This window comes from Balaenoptera acutorostrata, chromosome 12 (genome assembly GCF_949987535.1).
Source record: "Balaenoptera acutorostrata chromosome 12, mBalAcu1.1, whole genome shotgun sequence".
Taxonomy (NCBI): Eukaryota; Metazoa; Chordata; class Mammalia; order Artiodactyla; family Balaenopteridae; genus Balaenoptera; species Balaenoptera acutorostrata.
Genome location: NC_080075.1, coordinates 85,178,355 through 85,201,255, shown reverse-complemented (window position 1 = coordinate 85,201,255; position 22,901 = coordinate 85,178,355). Strand labels below are relative to the sequence as shown.

General features: G+C 41.3%; 1 long non-coding RNA gene across 2 annotated transcripts in view; it reads right to left on the bottom strand.

Annotated features, from left to right (window-relative positions):
- Positions 1-22,901, bottom strand: part of LOC103020683 (uncharacterized) — a 29,501-nt gene that overhangs the window by 5,360 nt on the left and 1,240 nt on the right. The gene's annotated exons all lie outside the window — the stretch shown is intronic.

Below are 22,901 nucleotides of genomic sequence, written 5' to 3'. Positions count from 1 at the left end.
GAACCTTGGGTTCTGCCAGACTGTCTTCATCACCATGCCATGGGTATTTCACAAGCTCTGAGCCAGAGAAGCTACACCTCTTCCCCGCCACGCCAGTTTGGGCGAGTCTTTAAATGTCCGTGTCCTCATGTTGACATGGGGAAAATAATAGCCACATTGCTGGGATGCTTGAGAGGTAAGTGAGACAAAACCTACAGTTTCCAATACGCAGTCGAAGCTTAATAGTGGCTTATTCATCCCAGCCTCTGTGTCTTTGCCTGTACAGTTAGCTCTTCTAGAATGTGTTCATGTCTATTCTCTGTCTATCTAAATCCCATCTATCTTTCAAGACCAGATTAAGGCAAAAACTCCTCCAGGAAACTTCCCTACCCTTCTCAGTCCACACAGACTTCTAATTCATTGCACGTGTTATTAGAACCCCCCATTTATAAGATTAGAGACAAATGGAAGTATCTGATATCCAAAGGCAGCAGGCTGATATTTAATGTGTTCTCCCCATCTCCCATTATTCTACAGTGGTGCTAAACCAGCCCACAGCCATACTACTTATAAATACAATGATTAGTGTAAAATACATTTTTTTGAGAGGCAGGACCATGTCTTATTCTTTGTAGCCCTAGAGTCTAGCACTGTTCCAGAATCATGGCTGAATTCCAAACTGAAGGGCTTAAAACAACAGAAGTTTATTCTTTCACGGTTCTAGGGGCTAGAAGTTCAAGTAAGGCAGGCCATGCTCTTTCCAAAGCCTCTCAAGGAGGACCTTTCTTTGCTTCTTCCAGCTTCTAGTAGTCCTAGGAATTCCTTGGCACATAGCAGCGTCACTGCCATCTCTGCCTCTGTTACCATATGGCGTTCTCTATGTACGTACCTCTGAGCCCTCACCAGAATCACCTTTAACATCCTTATTTCTACACATAGTTTCTAAGGCAACCCAGGATTTTCCTAGCATGAATCTCAAAAGTCTTCTAGCTTCAACACATTATCTATTCCAAAGCTACTTCCACATTTTTAGGTATTTGTTACAGAGCACCCCACTCTTGATACCAAACTCTGTATCAGTCAGGATTCTTGAGAGGAAGAGAACAAATAGGATGTATGTGTGTTTGTGTCTATAGACAGATAGATAAACAGATATATAGATAGACAAGGATTTATTTTAAGGAATTGGTTCATGCAATTGTGGGGTTAGCAAGTCTGAAGTTTGTAGCACAGGCCAGCAGCCTGCAAACTCAGGCAGGGTTTCTATGCTGTGGTCTTGAGGCAGAATTTCTACTCCTCCAAGAAACCTCAGTGTTTGCTCCTAAGTTCTTCAACTGATTAGACAAGGCCCACCCACATTATCAAGGGGGATCTTCTTCCTTAAAGTCCACTGATTGCAGATGTTAATCACATCTTCAAAATACCTTCACAGCAACATCTAGACTAGCGCTTGATCAAACAACTGGTACCAAGATCTAATCAAGTAGTCACATGAAATTAACCATTACATAGGGCTAGGAGTTGTGGCTAAGTTTTGCCTTTGCTGTTAACTCACTTGGACTCACTGCTAATTCACACTGCCTTTCATTTCCTCAACCATAAAAAAGAAAAGTTTGGAGTGACTCCAAAGTATTCCAGCAAGCTCCAAAATCTGTAGTTTATAATATGCAGATTCTAGGTTGTCCTGATTTGCTCCTCTTCCTCCAGGACCACCTCTGTCCATCAGCCATCGATCTCACTACCACTCCTGTCCAAATTCCCTTCCCTGAGCCCACTTCTTAGCTAACCCCATTGATCTCAGAGGCATGAGGTGGGGAGACTTGACGCGGATTCTAATAAACGAGCTACTCTCAATGGAAAGAACATTTATCTTGGGAAGGTATTTATTCAGTTGGCTGAGAGGAGAAATACTGTCTCCTTGAATGATACAAAATAAAAGAATAAACCACTTTGTTAAGCCTAAGCTGGAAGCAAACAGAGGACCGTGGGCACAACACAGTTCCAACCCCATGAGTCGTCTGAGTTACCTGGTGAACAAATTGAGCAGATAGAGAGTGACAGGCTGTAATGAGCACACACAGATGCCGCTTGAATCCTGTGCATATAGGCACCTTTTTTCCAGACATCTTATTTTCTTTAGCTCCAAAGTCTTCCTAATATTTCAGATTCATGCTGTGATTTTTTAGCAGGATGAAATGACAGCAGCTCAAAATTATATCAATAATAATATTCTGCTCAGATGAGAATGATTCCAAGAGAATGTGTTCCAAGCTGCTAGTGGGACCTCTAGCAACCATCAGGAAAAGAACTTCTTTGTGGCAAATAATTAGGTAGAGCATTTTAGCAAAGAAGTTAAGAAAGAAGGCTGTGAGGTCACTCAGACCTGAGGAATTTTGGCCCTGTCATCCATGAGCTAAAGGTTAAGTCCCTGAAGTTTCAGTTTTCTTATTTTTAAATTAGAAATACTAATATATCCACCTTATATAATTGTGATGATTGAATGAGAAATATATCACGTGTATGGTAAAGTATATCACAAAAAAGATGGTGCATAAGAAATAGCCACAAAATGAAAACACTTAATTGAGGTTCCCTGGAGAGTCTCTAGGTGGAAGATTAGGTTACTATTCAAACATATTAACTTTTTTCTCCCTTCTTTCAAGAGCAGACCACCTCTCCATCCCTTGACCTGACATTGGCCATGTGGCTTGCTTTGGCCAATGAGATATTAATTGATGTGACTAAAGGCTTGAGAAGCAGTTGGTCTTGCCTCCCTCTGACTTGAGCAAAACTCACTCAGGCTGGCTGGCCTGTCTCGGGTGAGGGCAGGAGAAACACAGATCAGAGAAGCCACAGTGAGCTGATCCCAGTTGACGTTTAGAAGTGTGTGGACACCCAGAAGAAATCAGACCCTCAGCGGACCCACAGAGCCATGAGAACAAAGGTTGTTGTCGTAGGCTACTGAGTTTGAGGTTGGTTTGTTAGACAGTAATTTTGTGACATTAACTAACTTATTGTCTCTTTTCATAGGATGATCTTATATCTTAGTTTACCCAAAAGTGGCTTGGTTTACACCTGTTTTCCAGTGTCTCATCTGTTTAACATTTTCTAGATTTTTCTTCTTCTTCCTTCCTTCCTTTCTCCCTTTCTTTCTTTTCCATCCTTCCTTCCTTCCTTCTCTCTTTCTTCACTCTTTCCTCCTTTTAAACACAGTATTATATTTATTCATTGAACTGAAATGAGCTCAGATGGGTTTGGGAGACCTTCACTTTGCACTTGAAGCCTCAGCCGTGATCTATCTACTGGCATTGAATGTACTCAAAAGAGACCCGCGGTAACATATGATTAAATCTGAAGGATGGCAGAAAAAACACCACGCCTCTCTTTTCTTGACCCTTTCCAGACAGAAGGTAACTAACCTCTCTTTCAACGACAACATGAAGAGGACTTGCAAATAAGACAAAGCGTGCTCAGACACTAGGAGCTAAGGACAGCTAACTCCTTCCATCCTTGAGTGGCAGTGAGAGAAAGACCTGAAGCTGCTGCCCATCACCTGGTGGACCACACAGCTGTGCCAGGGCCACGGTGAAGCTTGCAAGCTTCACAGTGCTCCTAGGCCAACTCAGAGGGCTATAGAGGAAACTAGTGAAATATAGGTTAGATATATATGATGTATGTGCAGGAAATAGCCTGAGAATCCTGCTTTACAGAGTTGAAAGAGAAGAGGGTATCATTCATTATTTAATTTAAACTGACAACTATTTTTAATGATTTTATTTGATAGTAATATTGGCATCAGAGAACTCAAAATAGTGCACGTGCATGGTTAATGAAATATAAAGTAGAAATCTCTGTTTCTGAAGAAAGTTAATTATGGCATGTCACAAAGTGCTAGTAAACATTTATCTTCCACCATGGAGGCTGCTGTGATCTCACTAACCACACAAAAACGAAAAGACCAACTGTACTGAAGAAGCACCAGTATCCATTTCAAAATTATTTTAAGAAGACAGTGGCCTGACAACCATGATTCAACACACAAAGTGGCAGAAGGTGTGTTTGTAATTATTTTACGGAGCATGACTTTGAATTTAGATCAAATCACAGTGCAAATTAAGTTGGCTCTTGTTGGCTTCTGAGTTTTCTCGCTCACACAACAAATGTGAAACTATGATTTTTAACATGTTAGCTCTATTGAAAGAAGTTCACAAAGAGTTAAATGATTCCTGTTTTACATAGAAAAGATACTTCACATGGAAAGTCAGATTATTTCAATAATGAATCTTCTTTAAATTCATGAAATCAGAGTAGAGCTATTTAAATGTTACTGCAAATTCAGTTTAAAAGTTCCACATTAAGTGGTACAGATGAACAGGTTTGCAGGGCAGAAATAGAGACACAGATGCAGAGAACAAACGTATGGACACCAAGGGGGGAAAGCAGTGGGGGGGTAGGGGTGGTGGTGGGATGAATTGGGAGATTGGGATTGACATATATACACCGATGTATATGAAATGGATGACTAATAAGAACCTGCTGTATAAAAAAAAAAAAAAAGTTCCACATTAAAGATTAAAAAAATTTGTTTTCACAATGTAATATAAAAATAAAATTTAAAAACCTGTGGAACAGAACTGGAATTGGTTGTGAGGCAAGCATAATTAACAATGCCATTTACCCCTGAAACGAATATAACATTGTATGGCAATTATACCTCGATAATTTAAAAACAAAAGCCATTCAGACGAGCTGCAGTAATCTACCAAACAAAATAAAAGCTGTAGTAGTCAAAATATAAACATAAATACACACATGCAAATAAACATCCCAAGTAACTAAACTATAAAACTGTTAACAAATGTTGAATATTAAAAAAAAAAAAAAATCAGCATACGTGTGTCGACAGTCTTTATTCCCCTTCTTTAATCAGATTTTACAAACGTTTGATTTTTGCAGAACTACTCTGTAAGTGAGCCTAAGTGCTCTGCAATGCCATTATACTTTTTGTAAACAGGCCTCTAAATTTTGGTTATATTCTGTTCAAAACCAAATGGGACACACACCCCCCCCAAAATAAACAACAAAATAACTCCTGCAGCTTTTGAAGCTTTTAACAAATTCCAATTAATAAAACAAAGCTTAGGCTCTGTTAGTTTAAAGAGCTGTGATGGTGACAGCAGTCATGTCTGCTAATGTCACTACAGGCCCCGGAGGACGTAGGTGCCATCTATTGTCCCTGCTTGATGAAAGGAAAACACGTACAGAGGCGAGAAGTACCCACGGATCCAGGAGTAAGGCAGGAGAGGTCACGGCCTCAGTTTACACATGTGTAAAATGGGGGTGATATCAGTACCGCCGCCCTCACAGAGCTGCTTTGAGGATTCAACAAGGTCATTGATGGAAACTGCCAGGCTCAATAAATCTTAGTGACTGTTGTCAAAAAACAAAAACAAAAACAAATAAAAAAACAAAGCTTACAAATAAGAAGACGTTAAACTTTATTCCAAGAAAAGTAACAGTAGAAATGAACAAGTATGAAGGTGTAAATGATGTACAGGCTTGAGTTCTGAAATTCCTTAATATGTTTGACAGAATATTCTAAATAATTGTGAAGAGAAATAACTTATTTGAAGAGTCTTGTCTAACAATACATCGGAGGAAGAAAGGTACTCGAATGAGGTAAGAATAGGGCCTGGGACAATATTTGGAGTGAAATACTTATACTCTTGAGTATGAAGGAAATGTTTAAGGATATCCTTCAAAAACAGAATTTGTCTGGTCCTACCAAATACTTCAGCATCCATAGAGCGTGTTTTCACAATTAAAAACAGGGTCTAGATAAATGAGTCAGTTCAAAGTGTCAAATTTCAAATTTTTTGAATTTTAAAATGAAACTTTGAGGTGGATTGGAGACAATTCATTAAAATTAAAGCACTAAGACTATTGACAGAATTCAGGAAAATATTGACATAATTTTGGAGACATAAATAGCTTAAAAACCGTTTAAATGTAGGAATATACTCTAAAGCTTTTTATTCAGCTTAGACTATTTTTTGTTTCAGATAATCCATATAAAGATGTTTTGACATTTGCTTTAATGTACATGGACAAATATTGGTTTTCAGGGGTGTGTTATTTTTAGTTTAAAAAGAATTTTATTTTTGAAAATAGTTTTGAATAGAACTATATTATAGACCATCAATGTTATAAAATTAATTTGTCAGCCAATAAATAAATTTTTAAAGAATATCAAATTTCAATGATTTTGGCCTCAAGATACACCCTGGGTTGAACAGTAAACTTGAAAGTAACTCCTATTTTGAGTTCCCCTCCAGTGCAATATTAGTTTTCATTCTAAGCAATAGCAATTGATGAGTGCTTCAAAATTCCCATTTGAATTGCACAGAAATAAACAGAACAGAGTTTGGGTGTCCAGTCACCCTGGGCCCAGTAACGCCAAATGACAGATGCTCCTGGACAAGGAAGCAGAGGTCTGCTCCTAACAGCTTCTAATTTCTCTCTCTCTCTCTCTCTCTTTTTTTTTTTTTTTTTTTGGAATTTTGTCTCACCCCAGCTCCCCCATACTGAAATTTGCCCTTAATCTGCAACTCTTCAAAGTCCAGCATTTGGGTTAAGAAAGTTCTGTGTAAATAGTTTTAATGGCAGTTTGTGATGATGCTTTGATGTTCTCATGAGGTACTGCTTGCATTCTTTTAAATGTCTTTAAACATCGCGATTCACATTTACTTAGAAGAATCTCTATTAAGTAGTGAGAAATGCCAACAATGTGAGTTAAAAACAAGATACTCTTTTGTTGTCACAAGCCAAAAAATGTTTTTAAGAAACTTACTTTAAGGCCATATCATTACCTATGTGCTAGCTACCAGCTAAGTGGAAAGCGTTAAAACCATAGCTCAAGTCACAACTCATGTGTCATGCCTGTTCTTAATTACATTACATTGGTCTAGGGGAAACGTGGTTTCAGGGTCTTTGCTGCATTACAGAATGCAGCCATAGAAAGTCAGAGTGAATGGTCACCAAGAGTTTTAGAGAAAGTTATGATTAGCTTCTGGCACAAAGACCAAGGTTTTTTCATCGTTCAAAGTGAGTCTGATGGCTCACAGCAAACAAACCTGTTACAAAGTGTTTTCTATAAACCATGAATCATGTGTGGTGCAAGAGTGTGCTTCTCTGCTGTATCCTTCTATTAGTCATTTCTATCTTTATTGGAGGTTTAACCCTTAATGCTTCAGGGTTAATACCTTTTGAAAATAACTCAGACGAGAATGCTGAGGTCAATTTAACGTGACAATGCATGAGTTGCCACATATGGGTCTTTGCATGCTAGGATCTATTTCTTAGTACAAAACACACATGTTCTAAAGGTCACAGATACTCCCAAGGACTTGAAGCTAAAATGAAGGCAATTTGAAGATCAAATATCCAATAGCAGTCATTCATGCAATTCTCAGGGCATGACTTTCCAGATACAACTTTGACACATGGGAGCAGTGCAATCACCATTCTCACATGGCTGTGATCCTTTTCATTTTAGATGACACTTCTCTATATGTCACTTCATTGGATTTACAAAGTCACCTGCGAGGAGGATAGACCAATGTTACAATTGTCCCTAGATTTATATATCAAATAGAAAAACTGAAAAAGAGCCACATTCTCCTTTTTCAAGTTTTACATGGCTTCATTTGATCCTGAATACAATCTAATAGGAAAAACAGCATAACCATTAGATTCCTTCTCTGCCCAAGGTTGTTGAAGTTGAAAGGAACATGAAATTGTGCAAACTTGGTCAATTAAAAAGAAAATTTACTGTAAGGATCACCTGTCCAACCTAGATGTACAAGTAACATCATCCTTCCAGACTTCATAGGAACTGAGATGGAAACTAAGGCTGTCTTCTCTCCCTACCAAGGTCACCTTGAATTTCTTATTTCTGCTTTTCTTCATCTCCTGTTTGGCTCAATTGGTTTCCTCCAGGACCTGCCACTGCAGGCAGCCCCTAGTTTCCCAGACACAACTGCATAGCTACAGCTCCACCATCATTGGGTAAGTAGTTTCAGGGCCTCATAAAAACACAAAAAATCTGGATGACTCAACCCTTTCCATGAACTGGTTCCCTTGGGGTAGAGTGTTATCCTTCATCATCAGCTGTGGATAGAGGTACGGGAAGTTTTAGAACAATGCTGGGAAATTAAATATCTAATTAACCTCTGTTAATACTTTCTATGTGCCAGACACTGGGCTAAATATTTAATATGCATTTTCTTATTTTGTCTAGTTGACAAACCTAAGTATAGATAGTATTATTATTCTTATTTTACCAATGAAGAAACTGATTCACTGACTTGTCAAAGACTGCAGGTTAGAAAGTTGTGAAGCTATTCTTTTTGTTCTGGGCAATTGATTCCAAAACTGTGCTTTTATTCACTCTGCCATATTGCATCTCATAGTCTCTAAATTTAATACTATCTCAACCTTAAGGAATCATTTTGAGATGTTTATGGAGCTTAACATTTGAAGCCAAAGTTTATCTGGATCCTTAAATATCTAAGAATTATTGAAGAACATTGGGAATAAAAGGAAGACAAAAGTGCGACACTCGCATCACACATTCACACACAGTGAATAAAACAGTGAGACACTGTTGTAAGGTGAAAGGTAATAAAATAAAGATTGAAGAAAACAACTTATTTTATCTATGAGTACTTAGCATATGATGAAGCTAATAATTCAAATCATCAGAGAAAGAATAAACTATGCCCAAAATGAGGCAGAGACATTAGCCATCAGGACAGTGTCATATTTCACAACATACAACATTTTAAATGTTAAATTCTGGACTCATTAAAGGTATACGTTATTTATTTAATACATATTTATGAAACATCACTATTACCTAATGCTACACAAGGCAGCATTGACTCATATCCAAAATGATTCTTTTGTCAGTTTTTTCATTTCAATAAAATTGATTCTCTTTGAGTCTAATTCTTTCACTCACCAAACATTTACTGAGCACATTCTCTGGGTCATGCACTAGGATGGCAGTCAATTAGCACAATCTCTGCCCTTAATTACCAAGTATGTTATGCTTCTGTATTTCCCAAGGTACCCAGTTTAATTCTTATCTATAAAGAATTTTGAAATATTCATTGATGGCCAAGAACTTTACTAAACCATACCTTGAGCATATAGAAGAGGAACAAAAGAGGAAAGGGAGAAAGAGGAGATGGAGGAGGAGGAGGAGGAGAAAAGGAAAAAAGAAAGAAAAAAAAGAAGGAAGGAAGAAAGAAAGGGAGGGAGGGAAGGAGGAGGAGGAGAAAAGGAAGAAAGAAAAAAAAGGAAGGAAAGAAGGAAGAGAGGGAGAAAGGAAGACTATTGACTAGTCCCTGCATTTATTAGAAAACGTATATTCTAGTTGGACAGATATACAAACAAATTATTTCAATATAATACGATAGATGCCAAAAAGGATATAATGACTGACTGCTAGAATGCACAGAGGAAGAGCATTTAGCTGAATGTAGGGATGCCAGGAAGATTTTCTCAAGGTCATGATGCTGAAGTAAGGTTCTAAAGGCCAACAGAAGTCAACCACTGGAATAAAGAATAGGTACAGATTGAATAAGTACATACTGAATTGATTGAATAAATAATGAATGATTGATTGAATGGATCAATAAGTAAGAGGATGGAGGAATCAAGAATGTGTAACGTGATTCTGACCTCTAGGCTTTTAATTAGCCACTGGAGAAAAGCGATAGGAACACAGGGACTCGGTTATTCTCCCAGAACAAATCTAAAGAGAACTTCTCTGTTAGAATGCTTTTGGCTGCATGTAACAGAATACATGACAAAACAAGGCATGAACAGTGTTTTGTACAAGTGCTTGTAAATGAATCTCTAAGGATGCAAATGCTTAAGACAGGAATTTGGTGATTTCACAGCTCAATTTCACAGGCCTCTGGGCAATGTCTCTCCAGTTCTCTTGTATAAAAACAACATTCCAGGTGTATGTTTCCTTCACTCTCACACTACTCCACTCCAGCACTACTCACTTCCAATGTGTGGTTTGGAAAACCCACACATCAAACAATTCTGTGACACCTGGATGTCATATTATTTAACTTAATTCTGACACTTTCTACCTGGAGATACTGGAGATAGTGTCAGACCCCACAGGTTAAGGGCTCCATCCCGCAAGACTACACCCCTCACACACACACACACACACACACACACACACACACACTTGTGCAATTGCAAGTCCAGGATGTTACCTGTGCTTCTGACCAATAGTCTATAAACTGGAGGCTCCCACAACCCTCTCTTAAGGTTCGATTAACTTGTTAGTGACTCACAGAACTCAGGAAACCAGTCTACTTACTAGATTACCATTTTATTACAAATGATATTAAAGGATACTAATAAACAAATAAACAGCCAGGTGAAGAGATACGTAGGGTGGGGTCCAAAAGGGTCTTGAGCACAGGAGCTTCTGTCTTCATAAAGTTCAGGGTACTTCAATTTCCAGGTACATGGGTGCCTCCTGGTTCAACCTGGAAGCTCTCTGAAACCGTCCTTTTGGGTTCTTACGGTGGCTTCATTACATAGACATGACTGATGCAATCATTGGCCATTGGTGATTGAAATCAATCTCCAGCCCCTCTCCCCTCCCTGGAGGTTAGAGGGTGGGGCTGGAATGTCCAATCCTCTAATCGAGGTCGGTTCCCCTGGCAACCAGCCCCCATCCTTAGGGACTTTCCAAAAGTCACCTCATTATCATAAACTCAGGTGTAATTGAAAGAGGCTGGTTACACGTGACAAAAGACATCCATTTCACATTTATTACTCAGTTTCAGGAACTGAGGACCAAAAGAAATATTCTAACAAAAAATGCCCTTCGTTCCATTAGTCATGATTTTATCACATGACCCTGCTTAGATACAAAGAAGGCTTAAGAAAAAAAGCATCTGTTATTTCAGCCTCTTTAGAAGGAACTGGATTTGACCATCATAGAAGGGTGGGAGAACAGGATCAGCACATGAGCTAGGTGAACACTAAAGAGAAGAATTACCAACACGTACCTGTGATGACCCTCTATATCCTAAGATGACACGTGTGAACATTAAGTCCCTCTTGCTTATGCATTTAATATATCATTGGGTCTCACAATGTAGGGACCATTTTCCTAGTCCAGGACATTTATACAGCTTGTGCAATGATAACCATCAATCACATTAGAAACAACTACGGGAATGCCAGTGGTTAGGACTCTTTGCTTTCACTGCTGAGGGCCAGAGTTCAATCTCTGCTCGGGGGAACTAAGATCGCACAAGCCACACAGCGTGGGCGGAAAAAAAAAAAAGAAAGAAAGAAACAACTACGAGAACAAAAATACCAAGGGTTTGCCTGAGCTTTGCAGAACCTATTATCCGAAAGATTATGTAATTTGTTTTGAACCTACACATTCATTATTCATTCAACAGATATTAACAGAGCCTCATGCCTTGGACACCTGTAGATGTTTATAAATGTGGATTTGTGATCAGCCTTTAATCCACCAACTATTTGCTGATTATCTCCTAGGTGCCAGGCATTGTGATAGATTCTGATGGGTTAAAGAAATCAGCAAAACCTGGTCCCTGCCCTCAGGAACTCTGTTACTTGAGAATTATTCTTCAATCTCTCCAGAAAAAAAAAAAAAATGTGTTCTGCCCTTTTCCCTAATGTAGGAGCATAGTCACATGTATAAAGTCATAGATTATGTGCTGGCTTTTGTGTTTTCGCCCACTCTAGATGCATTCTCTAGCCTTCTCCACACTGTTCCAGGTCCTGTGGCCTGCTTGATCTGGCTTCCCTTGCCTGATGGCATCCAGTTGGGTTTGCCAACGAGAGGCACCAGTGGGAAACTGGAGGGGGGAGGGGATAAGATGCAGTTTAAGTTATTTCTTTTCTGCTCCCTCTTTGTGTCATCATGGTGTGTGTGGGAGGGACTATGTCCCCCGGGGACTATGGTTCCCACTGGGTGCCCTCCTCCAGAGTCCTGGGTGGCTTTCTCCAGAGTTCCAACTCTCACTGGGCTCCAGTAACACTGTTTTCCTTTCATTCTTTTGGCCGTGGGAGTGACAATGGCCTCCTGCCTTTACTGGTCTCTGGGTGCCTTACTCTTTCTTATTTGTTCTCTTAACCTGGCACAGACATCTATAAATAGTCCCTGTGTTAAAATCTCCTCATTTGAACCATCTGGGGCAAATGCTGCTTCTTACTGGGACCCTAGCTAATCAGAATATCGAAGTTGACAACATTGGAAAAAATCATCAGATCTCTCCTTTTCGTTTTACAGGGACAGAAATCAGGTCCAGAGAGCATGGCACTTGAATGAGGTTGCTTCGTCTCCACGGGAAGAAGAAATACCAGCTCACCTGCCTCTCCAGCCCCTGCTCCTGTGACACGCACCCCAGACCACCTCCCAGCCTGAGACGTGTTTCCTTTGTGGGGTCTGATCTTCCAGGCTTTGGACAATGTCCGCTTCTGCCAGCGTTTAAGCCTGCAAGCTAAGGACATGAATGAACTGAGTCATCCCCACAGAGCTTCATTAATTTCAAGGCAATTTAAGATTTCTGAGTCATAGGTTTCAGCCACTTAGACTTTCCCAGCTGGTACTGCACTTGCCCACACACATTTTTCTTTCAAGATTGCATCTGGGTCTAGCTGTGTGGCTTGCCCACTCTTCATCAGTTTGGGAAGAGAAATCGACCTCCTAGAGTGATCCGTGCCGGGCTATGCCTTTTCCATGTGCCGTGTGCATTGGAGTCTTTGCATGAGGACTTAATGGAATTAGCTGTCTGCAGCTCGATTCAGACTCAAACCACCGGAGACACGCACATTTCCACATTCTATATCCAACACGATATTTCACCCAGCCTCCCAAGGAAACTCAGTTATACCATATGGTGACTCCATTCTCTGAATAATATTTAGCAACTTGATGAACAAAGACTGAATCATATCTTAACTCTCTTGGCCAAATATTGTTTTATATAGCCACCGTATTAGTAATATATATGTTTTATTTTTTACACTAGTACTTCCTGCGACGCCCACTGGAAATGAAGAGCTAGACCTCACTGGAAGAAGCCTGCACCGTCAAGGCATTCTCGCTTATTAGCCATCTTCTATTCAATATTGCATTGTGTATATGATACATTCAGAACCTCTGCTTTTTCTTTTCCTCCAGAACAGCTGCTGGATTGAGCAACAGTCTCCCGGGGTAACACAGCAGGGACTCCTGGGGCATTTCCCAGACGCAGAAAACAAAAGATGTGTATCCATGGGGAGGATAGGGCTGGAGCTCTCTCCCTCCCACCAGGGAGAAGTCCTACAGTCTCAGGATATGGGGAGGAATCTTAGCAAGCCTCTGTGGGGGGTCCCTGTGGTTAGGTGATCTTAAGAAAGTCACTTTCCTTTCTGAGCCACAATTATACAAGGATAATAATGAACACCTTTGATAAACTGGAAGACAGTAGGCAAGGCCTACGTCAGTCATTTATAATGTGCAGGCACTGTTGAAGCCTTCTACGTGCTAAAATAGATAACCAACAGGGACCTACTGTATAGCACAGAGAACTATATTCAATACTTTGTAATAACCTATAAGGGAAAAGAATAAGAATATATATATATGTGTGTGTGTGTGTATATGTATGTATATAAAAGTGAATCACTTTGTTGTACACCTGAAACTAACACAACATTGTAAATCAACTCTACTCCAATTTAAAAAAATGTAATCAGAAAGAGCAGCAAAAAAAAAAAAAAAAAGTCATATATACAACCACAGGTAAGATGCAATCTATACTTTCAATGAACTAACCAGATGAAAATAGGAATATGCAGGGATCATTTCAATGAAATATGGCTTGGCTAAGATAGAGCTTTGCACAGTGGAGACTCTTAGCTCAACCTGAGAATTCCTGAAAAAGCTGGTGCTCAACGTGAATCTTGCCAAAATTTATGGAAATGAGAAAGGTATTCCAGACAGTCGAGAGCCTGAGTCTCAGTTACTGGAGAATATAATGCGTTGCACAGAGTGCTGGGAATAAGGCCACATTTATAGTTATTAAGAAATATTTTTTATAATTATTAGAGCGTTGGTGGTTTTTGAAAATCAAGAAAGGGATTTCTGGGGGAGTCCTGAAGGTATGATAATACTCTTCCCATATCCATGGCAACTCTTGGGCCCATCTTCATGGGAAATTGCTGTAAAGTGCTGACCTTCTGAGAATTAGGAGACAGGAACCAGCCTAATCCATTGTTTTCTGAATGGAATTGCATTTTCTCAGCATGCATGTGTACCCAGCAGTGTGACAAGTACAGAACAGAGGAGAAGGGAGAAGATGTGGCCCTTTCCCTCAGGGAGCTCCTGATCTATTGAGACAGTCATGTTCACCTCAGATAATTACAGCAGATTAATCAGAATTCGGTATATAGTCATCGTCCAATGATGCCATGCCCGTCAGGAAAGAGGATATTCTCTAAGCCAGATGCATCAGAAGAAGGAGGGCTTGGGAGTCATTCAACCTGTGTTTATTAAGTATCATCTTACGATAGGAATTCTTTTTATTCCTCTGGGTAAGACTTCCTAGAGGAACTGCCTAGCAGACCCAGAAAGGTGACTATACTATCTTGCTCCAGTTTTCTATTACTGAGTGAAAAACTGACCTGATACTTAATGGTGGAAAACAACCACCATGGTATTATACGGTGATTTTGTGCAGCAGGTATCTGGGCAGCTGGCAACTTGGTGGTATTCTGTTGGGGGCTGGTCTGGTCTGGGAGGATCAAGATGGCTTTCATTCTCCTGCCTGGAGCTTTGTCAAGGTTTGGCCAGAAGGCTTGGCTCCACTGGGCCCCTTTCCCTCTCCATGTCATCTTTTGGGCCTTTCTGTGAGGTTTCTCCAGGAGGGTAGTTGATTGGATTTATTTGGAGGCTCAGGCTTCCAAGAGACTAAGGAAGAAGCTTCCAGTCTTCTCGAAGGCAAGACCTAGAACGGGCCATGCATCACATCCACCATTTTTTATTGGTCCAAACAATCTCACACGAGTTTATATTCAAGGTCAGGGCACAGGACCCCGCCTCTTAATGGGAGGAGTGTCAAAACTCTGTGGCTATCTTTAACCTGGCACATTTATCCCTCGACTCTGGTCACTTCATGTGCGTAAGACAATCTTGGTGATTTATGGCTCAAGCAAAAATGTGATAGGAAAAGGAAAAAAAAAAAGAAAAAAATCTCAGATGAGGAAATAGGGTAGGGCATGAGAGGCGTCTTTCATTATACTGTGAGTTCCTGTACGGTCCACTGTGCTCTGCCCAGAACCTAGTATGGTGCTTGACACACAGAAAGTGATCCATCAACAGAACTGAGCTAACTGACAGGCATTTATTACTATATTTCTAGTTGTGTGAGTGAATTTCTCACACTAAATCTCCCAGGAAATGTGCCAGGGGAATCTTATTGCAAAACTAGCAGTTTATTGGGTTGACAAAGAGAACATTCAATTAAGGAGATTTTCAGAACACAATGGAATCATTTTAGTTGTGAAATGTGGACTTAAAAAGTAATCATTTAGAAACCTCCAAGAAGCATTTGAAGACTGGATGACAAGACGCAGCCCCTTTTCATTCAAGCACAGACTGAGGGTCCTGCGTGGGCACGGAAGTGCAGAGGCCCAGGCAGATGTGGGTCAGTCCCAGGTCTCTCTGCTGCACTCCCGCATCCAGGCTCATTCTACAACACCAGGCTTCTAAGAAGTTGATTTACCCAGAAAACCGTGAGAGCAACCACCATGCATCCATCACTGTCCTAGCACTGAGGGTATAGAGGGAAATCAAAACATGGCGCTAGGTCTCCAGGGCCTCCAAGTCTCTAGATTGGGGCATTCTCTGCCCATTCCTAGATTCCAGGGAAATGCTTGGGCACCTCAAGGTAGATCAAGATGGCAGGGGGTAGAGAGGCTGAGCTAGCGCATTGCCCAGCCATGGAGACACCATGCCAGAGGGAGGAATTCTTGAAGAATATCAGAAGTGTACACATTCCCTCAGTGTAGGCCAGCAGCTGTTAGCTTCCACCCCTTCCTGTTAAACATAATCATCTTCACCCCAAGATTCTGACGTACCACCCTAGAGAATGCCAAGGCAGGCAACTTCTGAAAAGGCTCCTCATGGTTCCTGGTATTCACACCTTGTGCAATCCTCTCCTGTTGCGCTTGGATGGCCTTGGTGGCTTGCTTCTGACAAGCAGACTATGGCAAAATGATGTGGGATGTCACTTCTGGGATTAGGCTATAAAAGACTTTGACTTCTCTCTGGCTCTTCTGGGGTATTCGCTCTAATCAAGTAAGATGTCAGGCTGTCAGCTGCCATTTGGAGAGGCTCATGTGACTCAGAACTGAGGGTGGTTTCCAGTCAACAGCCAGGGAGGAAATGAGATCCTCAGTCCAACAACGTTCAAGGACTTGAAACCTGCCAATACCTAAATGGGTGACCTTGGAAGCTGAAGCTTTGGGGGGCAATTTGTTATGCAGCAACAGATAACTAATACAAGCATATAAAAGAAGAAGAAAATTTAACTAACTCAGCTCTTGGTCTAGTGCCTCTTTCTACTACACCACGTGATTTCTGGCTAATAAGGATCTTTCATCCGGAGGACAGGGGAACATCTGGTCAGTGGCATGAAGTCCTAGTATTTTAACTCAGCAGTCATATTCCCCCATGGTCTGACAGTGACCTTGTCTCCCAGTTGTCCTCAGTATCCGTCGGGGATTGGCTCCAGGACCCCTCCCCCACTCCCCCTCAGAAGCCAAAATCCACAGATGCTCATGTCCCTTATATAAATTTTTAAAATTTGCATATAACCTATGCACATCTTCCCGTATATTTTAAATCATCTCTCGATTACTTATAATACCTAACACAACGTAAATGCTATGGAAATAGTTGCTGATGCAGGCAAATTCATGTTTTGCTTATTGGAACTTTCTGGAATTATTTTTCTCAAATATTTTTGATCCTCAGTTGACTGAATCCATGGATGTGGAACCCGCAGTTAAGGAGAGCTGACTGTACTTTGTACAGGAGCCCTGTAGTCAGGGCCAACCCATACTACTTCCAGGCCCTGAACAGAGCTTCACCCACCTGCCCACAGTCCTCATGACGTCCTGCAAGGTCCGTGCTGTGACGGTGTCATTTTCAAGAAGCAGAAGCGAAGGTTTAGGGCTATTCTGTAATTGCCATAAGGTCAGAGAGCTACTGAACTTCGGAATAAGGGCTCAGTAACAGCTTCCTGATCTCTTGAATGACGATTGGTTGACTTTTGTATCTAACTCTTTTCTAGATGCGTTGCAGAGTCTGTCAGGGGTCAAGCGCTGTGGTCACTGAGCAACTGTGTGATTTAGAAAGAGGATTACTTCCCTGTAGCAAAATACCCTAAAAGTCATAGTTGTTAGCAAGCTCTCTTATTATGCAAATGAAGACAATGAAGCCTGAGGCTTGATGCACACCCCATATTTAGAACAAAGGACATTATTTCTTCAACCTTCCTCCAGTTTACACCCCCAGGATCATACACCATCCCCCAGGTCCACACATACGGAAGGACCCATTTTCTAAAGTGTTGGCTTCATTGTTAGGAGCTATCCATCCAGTGAAGAACAAGCCTCAACCTTTCTGAGTTCTGGGACACGATTTGAATAATATAAAATTTCATGTTGTCCCAAGGGATAGCAATTATACCTAGATATATTTTTTAATTGCCTAAATGGGGAACAATACTATGAAATTAGTTGTTTGCTTACAGTTTTATATTTTATTAACCCCCAAAGCACTCATGCATATTTGGATGTGAATTGCACAGATACGGGTGAGACATACCACTCATTCCATCTGTGGTCTACTGAGTAGATTGCCCTGTATAGCGCTGAGTCTCCACGCTGCACACGCTCTACTCTAAGCCCACCTGGGGATCCAGGGCTCACAAGGCGGAAACCACTATTCTATAGATAATGCCTTTTTGTTTAGATACGCTTTCCTGGTTTGCAACTATCCAATGAAACCGTCAAATGAAATTCTATGCAAGGAGCCCCAATGTAGGACCTCAAAATTGTTTTAAATTTAAAACAAAATTTTGACACAGAAGGAAAGAGAAGAGAGAGAGGAGAAAGAGGGATGCAAGGACAAGGCAGAGGGGGAAGGCAGTGGCAGGAAGGAGAGCTGTGTCGTAAAATGAACGCAGGATTTGCTATCAGAAGTACTGGGTTTGTGCTCACGAGCTAGTGACTTAAATTCCTTGAGACACAGTTTCTTCTACCGAGGCCAGTAATGAACCTCCTTTATGGAGCTATCGTGAAGATTAAATGGCACAAAATTCATAGGAGTGCTTTGTAAACCGTCAAGGCTGTGGCACATATTAATTCTTAATAGACCTTAACCTGAGCAATCAGGGCCGTCCAAGGCCATGTTGCTAATTGGCCAAGTTGGGGCCCAGATCAACTCAATGTGTCCTTGTTCAGACACTGGTCTACTGGTGACCAGCTTGCTTTTCCCAAACTGAAGGCTGGCTTTTAAAAGCTGAAGAGGGACGTAAATGATCATTTGATTCAGCCTATTCCCTTGGTAAGGAAAGTATCGTTACCGCCACTCAGATGGGCAGGGGGTTAAAGTGCCACTCAGAGCCCTAAAGCTCATGAAACAGAGGTGGGCGCTCAGCTCCCTCGAGGTCTGTCTGTGTGCCAGGTATGGAAACACACACTAGATTTTCCAGAACACCCTTCAGACTGAATCTGTTTTTACAGTAACCTAACACTCTAGATAAATGTAAATTTGCAGCACTTCCTGGACCAGCTGGATCGTTTTACCTGTTTTCACTTTTGTTTATTAGCTGCTCAGCAATACATAACAGGACGGTAGACAATTTGCGATACCCAGAAAATTCCCATATCCTGGGTTTCCCAGCATCCTCTAATTTAAAAGCAACAACAACAACAAAAAATTCTCCTAGGGCCTGAGGAAAAAAAAGGGTTCCAAAATGGCAATTTCTTCTGTATTTATACACTGGACTTTTCCTAGTGGACCATTTATCCAAAGAGAAAAACAGACCCCTTACCTAGCCATGGTAAAACAAACCATCACAAAGTCACCTTTTAATAGGTACTGTTAGGATTCACCTTGGACATAAGCAGCTATTTTTCAGACACAAGCTGCTTGGAGAAAATTGAGAAAAGAAATCACTATTATGGAAGGATTATAAGTGGGCCATTTAAGCCAAAGGTTTAGACATCTAAAAAAGCATGATGACAGGCAACGTGATGTAGTAAACCTTATTCATCCCCTGCCCCCTTCTTCCCCAGCATACACACACACACACACACACACACACGTGACCAGCATAGCCACTGAGTAATGGGCAACCATGGAAAAAGTTAAAGAGTTTCTCTGGGTCCTGGTTTCTTCATCTGTAAAGTGGGGGTACTAATATCTATTTTGATGGGTTGTATAAGAACCAGAGAGAAAGTGGCTAGTCTAGCACTCAAAAGGCATAATTAAAGTATAATTATTATTAAAGTTAGGAATAGAGAAGACTCTCACAGTAATGGGGCAATTTATGTCATGAAGCTCGGAAGTAAGCCACAGGCCTCATCACCACTGGAAATGTATCTCTCCATCATGACTGTATCCAAACCCCAGGGTCACAGTGAACTTGGCCAAATGCATCTCTGACAGCTGTAGCAGGGAAGCTGTGTACCCTCTTCCCTGGATCTCTCCCTTCCTCCTTACACAAAGGAATGACAGAAACTCTTCCTAGAGTTAACATGGAGGAATAATTAGGGGCACTTACCTTCGTGGCGACTTTTACTGATTCTGATACTAAGAGGTCTGTAGAGTCTATCATCAGGAATATCTAGATTGCAACTCATGCATTAACACCACCAACCTCCTTGTTATTGACCAAGCACACCCATGCCTCCCTGATCTTGAACATACCATTTAAAACCTGAGGCAGCCATAAAGCCAAATAAGAGAACTAGGGAACATGATTAGAGCAACATAGAGGGAACTCCTTGGAAAGGAGTAATTCCAGGGAAACACAGAGGCACCAACCGTCAAGTAGGGTATGACTCAAGTCATAGGCATAGAGGTGGGAAACTGGAGTCCACAAAATGGTGTGAGTGGCCGGTGGGCATGTAACCAAGAGGAGTGGGAGGTGAAGTTGTTGGGAAGTTCTTGAGTTCCAGCCCTGTGTCTATACCCAAGTTTCCAGGTATGGTCAAGAAGATTGTGTTTTGCACAACCCCAGGGGTGCCATTCACAAAGACTTCAATGGGGAATGGAACGTTCTGCACTTGTGCAGTCCACAGCCTGCACATCAGCACATGGTAGCATTCTCTACAGTTCGTCGTGGACGTTTGTCACAGATTTTTGAGCCGAGGTATGGCTTGCTGCGAGAGTTGTTTAAGAAACATGAATGTCATCACCCGTGGTATACGTCAGCCTTCAAGTGACACAGCAGTCTTAGGAGTTGTTCTCAGAAACCATTTATTTGATCAAGGAACACAGTACTGAGCTTAGGGCTTCATACTTAGCAGGAAACTACCGTACGTTTGCTAAATAAATGAACTAATGCGTGATGACGTGGATTAAGGAGCAGTTAAGTACATTTCAAGACAGAGAATGTTCTGGAAAGCATGCAGAACAGATTAGTGACCAGACTATGGCAACTGGATCTGCCTGCTCTACAGAGTGGACTGGCGGATATCTCCCTGTAATTATATAACCCTTATTTTAATTGGCATATCACCTTTCATCATAGCTACATAATTGTGTTTAACCATACCTACCACTGTGTATTTAACGACTCCTTTACATTTTACTGATACTGTAAGCATCTGGTCTATTATTATTATTATTAAAAGTTGGATTGCTTTCTGTGGACATATTTCCATAATAAGAATAATATTTATTTATGTTACATGCAAGACCTTGTGCTAGTTGCCTTATATACATCTTCCATAATTTTCACGTTAGGTAAATTTCAGATTACAGTTCTATTTTCTAATTAAGGTAGTCTAAATTCATCTAAGGTCATATAGCTCAAAAGTGAATGAATGAAGAGTCCCACACACACATCTTCCTACTACATGTTTTTTTTTTTTTTTTTCAATCTGACAAGAATTACTATCAATCCAGGTAAAAAGGTTTAAGGCACTTGGTATAAATCATGTAATTTATCCTGCACTACAGTCGTTTCCAAAGGTCATGAATTTGGCCTTCAAGAATGGGCAGGACTGGGCTTCCCTGGTGGTGCAGTGGTTGAAAGTCTGCCTGCCGATGCAGGGGACACGGGTTCGAGCCCTGGTCTGGGAAGATCCCACATGCCCCGGAGCAACTAGGCCCGTGAGCCACAACTGCTGAGCCTGCGCGTCTGGAGCCTGTGCTCCTCAACAAGAGAGGCCGGGACAGTGAGAGGCCCGCGCACCACGATGAAGAGTGGCCCCCGCTTGCCGCAACTAGAGAAAGCCCTCGCACAGAAACGAAGACCCAACACAGCCCAAAATAAATAAATAAATAAATAAATTTATTTAAAAAAAAAAAAAAAAAAAGAATGGGCAGGACTGTGGCCACTGTATAATTTCATCAGAAGTAATGAATGTATCAATACTATCAATCGTTTACCGCATCGGTTACCCATCACTATCAGTTATTTTCTCAGTCTCTCCAGGTGACAGTGCTTTCTCTTTCCTTGGAAGCGCACTGATATTTACTCCATGTGACCTCCAGCGTGATCTTTCTAGAACCCCAACCAACCATGCTACTTGCCCCATTTAATGGTAGCCTAGACTCTACATCTCTTCTATTCTGGCTGGTCTATCAGCCCCTCCCCCATTCTAATCCCAACTCACTTTGCCTGCCACGTGCCTGGCCACTGCCACCAAGCTGCCAATACCAGAGCCATGGGGAGTTACTAGAAATTTCAGAACATCCCACTCCTTTGCTTCTGCACATTCTTTCTCTCTGCCTGAAATGCCAATGACAATCTCTTATTTATGTTATTTATGTACAGGAAGTACATTTTTTAAATCATTGTATCTCTTTTCTCAGTGTCTGGTGCACAGTAGGCTTCAATAAATACTTGAAAAAAATGTGAAAAAAATCACATTTTCTGGAAAATTCCCTGGAGCCCGGGAAAAGTGGTTCCTTCCTCTACACTTCCTGGATGCCTTGATATCTAATTGCCACATTGTTACACAATGAAATGATGTATTTCCATATGTCTGTCTGAAGCCGGACTAGGAGCTCCTGGGTGTCAGAGACCAAATCTTACTCATACTTGGATCCTTAACAACCAGCGCAGGCCCAGCTTATGGTAAACCTTCATAGATTTCCTGGAATTGAAAAATATAATTCTAAAGCAATCACATGAGCTGAGCAGGGCGGGTGTTAGGCTTCTCATTTTACAGTTGAAAAAAGGGGACCCAGGGAGGAAAAAAAAAAAAATGTCTTGACTCAATTTTCATTCAAAAATCAGAGGCCCAGACAGGGCTGGAACAGGGTCTCCTAAACCCCTAGTTATAAAGCGCTGCTGGTGGCCACTGAACAGAGGAGGCTGGCGTCTTTCTTTCTGACCCCTCGGCAGAGAAACAGAGGTCTGTTCCTGAGACAGGGACCAGCACAGGTATCTTCATGGGACCAGACTGGGTGAAAGGATACTGTCCACCACTCATGGCGATGGCCTGGGGGAACAGATGAGTCCCCCTAGGGTCAGGGACTGGGTCCTGGTTCGTGAGGAGTAGCTTGGTGAGACCTGCCAGGAGGCATGGGACCACTCCTTGACCTTTTCAAACCC